The 6000-nt window shown below is 46.9% G+C and overlaps 1 protein-coding gene across 1 annotated transcript in view; it reads right to left on the bottom strand.

The window, feature by feature from the left end:
- Window positions 1-5561, bottom strand: part of LOC119405282 (uncharacterized) — a 37793-nt gene extending 32232 nt beyond the window's left edge. The window contains exon 1 of the mRNA XM_037672103.2: window positions 5487-5561. The gene's annotated coding sequence lies outside the window, so the exon portion shown is untranslated. The remainder of the gene's footprint in view (window positions 1-5486) is intronic.
- Between the last annotated feature and the right edge of the window lie 439 nt (window positions 5562-6000).

A 6000-nucleotide genomic window follows, 5' to 3' on the forward strand; every position in this document is an offset into this window, starting at 1 on the left:
CAATCCACCACTGCTGTGCTGGCGAACAGTTCACCCGATAGCACTCAACTTCGACAATTGCAATGAATGCTTCTATAGAGGGTCATCGAAGCTAGCCTAAGAGCAATTTTAGTGATTGACAAGTGACGCAATATGCAGGTACCCAGAATTTCCTTGCAACTGCCACGTATACACTTTGGCGGACGCCTTCTTACAGACAATAATAATGAAATTCATCATTTAAAAAAAAAAGATTCAATGCGATTACGGTATGTTCATAAGTGTAGTATGAAGTACAACGTTGGGCGAGTTTGCACATACCTAAACAAGGTATTGTGGCGCAAGCTAAAACACCATTAGGCAAAAAAGGAAAAGAATGAAAGTCTGAGGTTATATTACGGCACGCCACACGACGTTTTATGTAAATAAAAGTTAATGAAGGAGTAGTTGTTGCCATTTCGTGGCGACGGCTACCCCTTTTCACTTGGGATTAGGAATGAAATAAAATTTGAGAGAAAATCCCGAAGTTCTCGTTTTATTACAGCCGCTAATATTTGGCCTACATAAGCACAATACACACATGCGATGTAGCGAAGTCAGTGTTCATCACGAACAGCGGTGTCTTCAAAAAAGCGTTGAAGGACTCATCGCTTCATGGTGGACCTTTGAGGGCCGTGAGTATTTTGTTTGTGGCATGTTCATATCGGAAACATGACAGTAGCAGACAAGTTGATCTTCCCCCACAATGATTCTGTTTCGAGATACTAATCTCCAAATTTTACACTGATAGTTTCGCGTTCAGGGACATTAATCTCGACGCAGAGTGAAGCTGGAAGGAAATGTCAATGTAAAAGAGGGGGGAAAAAAGGTTCATCCGTTGCCCGTTTCTCCAGGCGATAGCAGGAGTATTTCGATTCAATATTTGTTAAAAGGCACTCGGGCGCTAGTGCGAATTGGAGCAAGTTGACGAGACCAGTTGACGGGCCGACAAAGCGCATGTTTTCGTGTTCTTTTCAGTGGCCCTGTGTACTGCGATGATTGTTCTCTTACAAAGATTATTGCTTAACGCCATGCCAGCATTCGAGCATGATGGCCCGAACGTTGGTCTGCGGACTTTAAGATATTGAACGTCAGAGGATCGCGATTCCCTTGGTGGATGGAGCTGCTTGTTAACCAAGTACAACTTACGAACGCGCCCTATATCTTCAATAATTTTGACAAGCTCACTTTTTCGTAGCAACCGGGTTTCACCATCTAAAACACGCGATACCGCTCGGCGTGGTCGGGCGTGAATGTATGAGAACCTTCTCGAATGGTTCCCGAATGGTTTTTGTTTGTTTTTTCGCGCACGAAGCGTATAGTTGAGCACAATCTGGGACTTACGCGAGCACCAGAGACCACTAATGCAGAGGTGTCCCGGAAAGTAAAAAGAAAGCACGAGCGCCTGCGCCTCACGCCGCTAACAGCGGTATCACGAGCTCCATTGGATGCGCAAAGAAAATCTGCGGTGTCTCGATATCCCTTTAGATCCTGCCTGATTAACCCTTTGTAGGTTCGCCTATATTTTTGACACGATCATATAAAAACCGGCTGTGGTATATTCATATGAGCATCAAAGAAATAGTATAAAACAAATCTCATCAAAATCACGCCAGTAGTTTACTGGAAAAAGAAGTGGGACATATATATGGTCCACTGACTCACGAGAGTGTTTTCAAAAAGTGGGAAAACACTGTCCCACTGTCTCATGAAGACACCATCTCGAGATTGCATCAACGGGTACTTGGGATGAAACGGCAGAAGTGGCACAGAGTATCGCTTCTCAAGGTGTGCTGAGGAAAGTTGTGGGTATCTCATTCCAGCAGTAGAACACCACCTGCACCTGCGACTCTTGTGAGCCGCCATAGCGCTGTGGTCTGTTCCTGTAAAGCTTACTTCACCGCATGCGCAAACCATATTTTTTTTTTGTCCATTTGCCTGTCCTTGCTTTGGCTGTCGAAACTGTCGAGTACAGATGTCCCTAAATATGCGCCTACTTTTCAAGAGGTATACGATATCAAGAAACATATTTCCACGCTCTAACATCCGCAATTACGCTGAGGAATGAGCGTGGCAATATCGCAGGGGATTGTTTCGATGCATTTATCGTTCGACTTATTCTGCAAATTCACAAAAACACGTGATGACTGGAAGCTAAAATTACCTCTGAAAAAGCAGAAAAAGAGGAAATTATCCGGTATTTTGATTGGTAGGTTCTATCTGACGAAGAACGAAATTCCGAAGCTATCATGAAAAATTGATCGAAATTCAACGTCACTGTAACACTACTTCCGCCCTTCGAAAGTGTGGTAAAAGATTTTTCCTCGAGAATACGAAGACTTAGGTAAGATATGAGTGACTTATCGTTGCGCTAATTGCAACGGGTGATGTGGGATAAAATTTGCACAAATAGGTATAAAAGTAAAGGTGCGCAAATCGATTTCCTTCGCTTTTAAAATGGCCAAACCGCTGCCACCACGGCAATAATCCCGCTCCTAAAGAAAAACATCGGGCCGTGACAGCCACCGCGCGTCTATCAAGCGAACGATTCAGGCATGAGCTGCTTGACGCTTATAAATAGTTTTGGAAATCTCGGACACCTCCCCTGGCATCGATAGTTTCAATGAGCGCTCCTTCGCCGAGGCCGCCAATAAGGCAGTCGGCAAAAGCATATCACATGATACCACAATTTACGTTTGCGCATGCTTCGTAGTGCGCACTACTGTCATTAGTACACGTGGACGCGGTTCGGCCACCGCTCGCTCGTTCAGTTTTCAGGTTCACCGATGATCCGATTACCGTCGACCGCTTTCGCCGCTATCATTGTAGCCTGGGCATTTCGTTTTGCTGGGAACAGGTCCGTCCAGTAAAAGAGTTCAATTTTTCCCGGCCTGACTGCTGTGTTCTTCGCCGTCACAACCACGTGACAATATTCAAATCGTTTCTGTAATTACGGTCAGTGTCATGATCTGCCAGATGCGAAAGCGCGGCGTGCGACAGCAGCCACATCTTGCATTGCGTCCAAATTTCCCCGGCACACAAATGCTCCACGTTGCTTTACGCGATTACCTGTTTAAAGCGTGGCTTTAAAAAATAAATGTGATACACAAGGCCGGTATTTTGTAGCAATGCGTTACGCTCCATTCTATACTAGTCTCATCCACCGCTCACGGCCGGCCGATACAGTCGATAACGTCCGCGGACAGTCACCAACCACTGGCCAAGCGCGAAAAGGCATTAGCATAGAAAAAAAAAGGCATCGCTATAAAATACCAGCCCAGCATCCAACTAGGCTACAAAACCAAAGAGTGCTATTCTGCCCAGCTCAAAAGGCTCGCCGAGACAGCGAGGCACTGGGCTGCAGTTTGCGTGCGTTTTTTTTTTTTTAGACAATACAGACTTTTTTATAATAATCCTATGACAATAATTCTACCGTTTCCGCACACGAACTCCACATCGAGGCGGAAATACTGTGCCGCAGTTAAAATGGCACTGTTGCGACTAATTAACAAAAACTTGTTCATTAACCTTTTAATTACAGACTTAAGGGCAGGTGTTTATATTACAAAGTTGCGCGTAGTTTGAACCACAAAAGTTGCACATAGTTCGAGATATTCATCATCTAATTTCATGAGTGAAATCGAAACTGATCGCGCCCGGCGCGCACGAAGCGCGACCGTTCTGTACGTCAGACCGGAACTACCCGTCACATGGGAGTGACGAAATTTGAATGACCGCGCCGCGGCCACATGTTTCCGTACAAAGCTGCAAGTCATTTCACTTGTGCCCGCGCATCGCTTTACATTTTGCGCGTAGTGTTTGGAGCTTTTATCTCCGTCTTTCGAACTGTGCACAAGAAAAGCGCAATATCAACCTTTCCTTTGTCTGGGAAGCATAAAACTCAGGGGCGGCCACTGCCGCGCTTCTTGCAGACAGGCTAAATAGTTTTTCGCGCCTCTTTATAGCTTAAGGAAGAAACATATTTCAGAATGCTTGCCGACTTTTATGAGCAGATTCTACTTTGGCGCGCCTTCATTCATATTTCACCACTTCCCTGTCACGTGTCATTGCGGTGTTCCGCCGAGCTTTGTGCGCGCCAGACGCGCACAAATCTCTCGAACTATGTGCAACATTTGCGATTTCTAAAAAAAATAGGTATGCCATAAGTTGGCACTCACTACAACTCTAATATAAACACCTGCCCTCAAGTCAATTAAGAAGTTAATTAACGAGTTTTTGTTAATTAGTCGCGTGAACATCATTTTTGCTGCGGTAAAGCATTTCCGCCTCGACATAGAGTTCATGTGCGAAAACGACAGGAGCCTGACTGTCATAGAATTGTTATAAACAATATGTATTGTCTAAAAAAAAAAAACGCCCTGTACACTTGCGACGATTTAGCTAAAGCACCTCTGCACACGGCGTCAGTGTATCCCTGTCGACACTCACCCTCTCTCATAGATTACATGGGTGCAAATCCTAGCATTTGCGTAATGCTGCGCGTGCGTGGCCCACAAAATTTAATAGCCAAGAGATCGGAGACAGTATGCGCGAGCGTGTAAAGGAATTTCGAATGTCGTCTGCTATACACAGCAACACTGAGGAGTGCACACGCCCTGGTTAATATATATGCGACACCCTGTCGCGAACCACCACAAATAGGCAGGCCACAGTTAAATGTAAATCCAGCGCCGAGACGAGGAACAAAGAGGTGAGAAATGCATGACGCCGGTTGTGGTAATTGCGGTGTTGCAGCAGGCGGCGTTAGCCTGGCCTACATGGCCGGCAGTTCTTCCGCCTGAGCATCTCCTCAATTGTAGGGATCTGTCACCACGTGTTCAACAGCCCAGTGTCTCGCAGGAAGGCCACCGAAATGAGTTGCACGCTCCTCCTCTTTGCCGCAGGCCCTTCGGGCACCGGACATCTTCAAATGGCCCCGGCAGCGGACATCTTCAAATGTCCGGTGCCTATGACAACCCTTTTGCAAACTGCGGACGATTCGATGCACTGTGCCTTCTGCGGTGACATCGGCTACATTGAACATGACCCCGATTCTAATTCCCGGTAGCCTGTGTTTCCCCCCGACTCGGCGACCGTTTACCACGAAGGCAAAAAGGAAAGCGTGGGGCATAGCACGGTACTCAGTCCGCAGCATATGTTCCTTGTTCTGTAAGACAGCTCTCATGGCGTCGCGAGAAAACTGGTGCACCGCTCCTTAAAGTGTCTAAATTAACGCAGCGACCGAGCGTACCACGGATGGGCTCATTTCTGGCGCGTTGTCCTGCTTCTTCTACATAGAGACAACGCCCACACATCGAAATCTACACCGAAGACAGAACTGAATAAACGCTGGACATGTGACGTTCATATGCACCGCCTATACTACGCGAACAAATCTGCCATTCAGCCCGAGTACTGTCCCGACATGAGTGACTAAGAAAATAAAGTCCGAAACGGAACGTACTCACATGTGCGGTTGCTGATCTTTACGCTGTCGAGTGCCAAATGAAAGGCAAAAGTGGGCGGGAGAGCGAACATATATCGTCTCGATATGACGTCATTACGACCACTACGTTGTTCATGTTGTTCGGCGCGTGTGCAAGAATTTGAGCAGAGCAGGGCGAACCCTCACCAGGCACTTGCGGTTGCCGTCACAAACGAGAGAGTCACATGACCTGTGCGTTAACGTCAAGTATGACGTCATACCAGCGCCGAAATTAGAATGAAAGGGAAAATTTCAGCCTGACGTTGCATAAGTATCGCTACTTCGCCAGTGTCGGTGGTTGGCTCATGTCACTCAGTGACCAGTATAACCTACGCCGTGCCCCGCTGCGCGGTTCTCACTATTTTTCCAGCATCACTACTTCCAGAGCCATGGTCGACAGCGACGAGCCGCTCTGCCAGTGACGCCATTCGTGACGTTTCTGCTCAGTTCACGTGGCTCTCCCGTTCCGCTGCTGCGCTCTTTAGGGCACGGAAATA

Source organism: Rhipicephalus sanguineus, chromosome 1 (assembly GCF_013339695.2).
Source record: "Rhipicephalus sanguineus isolate Rsan-2018 chromosome 1, BIME_Rsan_1.4, whole genome shotgun sequence".
In the NCBI taxonomy this organism is placed as follows: domain Eukaryota; kingdom Metazoa; phylum Arthropoda; class Arachnida; order Ixodida; family Ixodidae; genus Rhipicephalus; species Rhipicephalus sanguineus.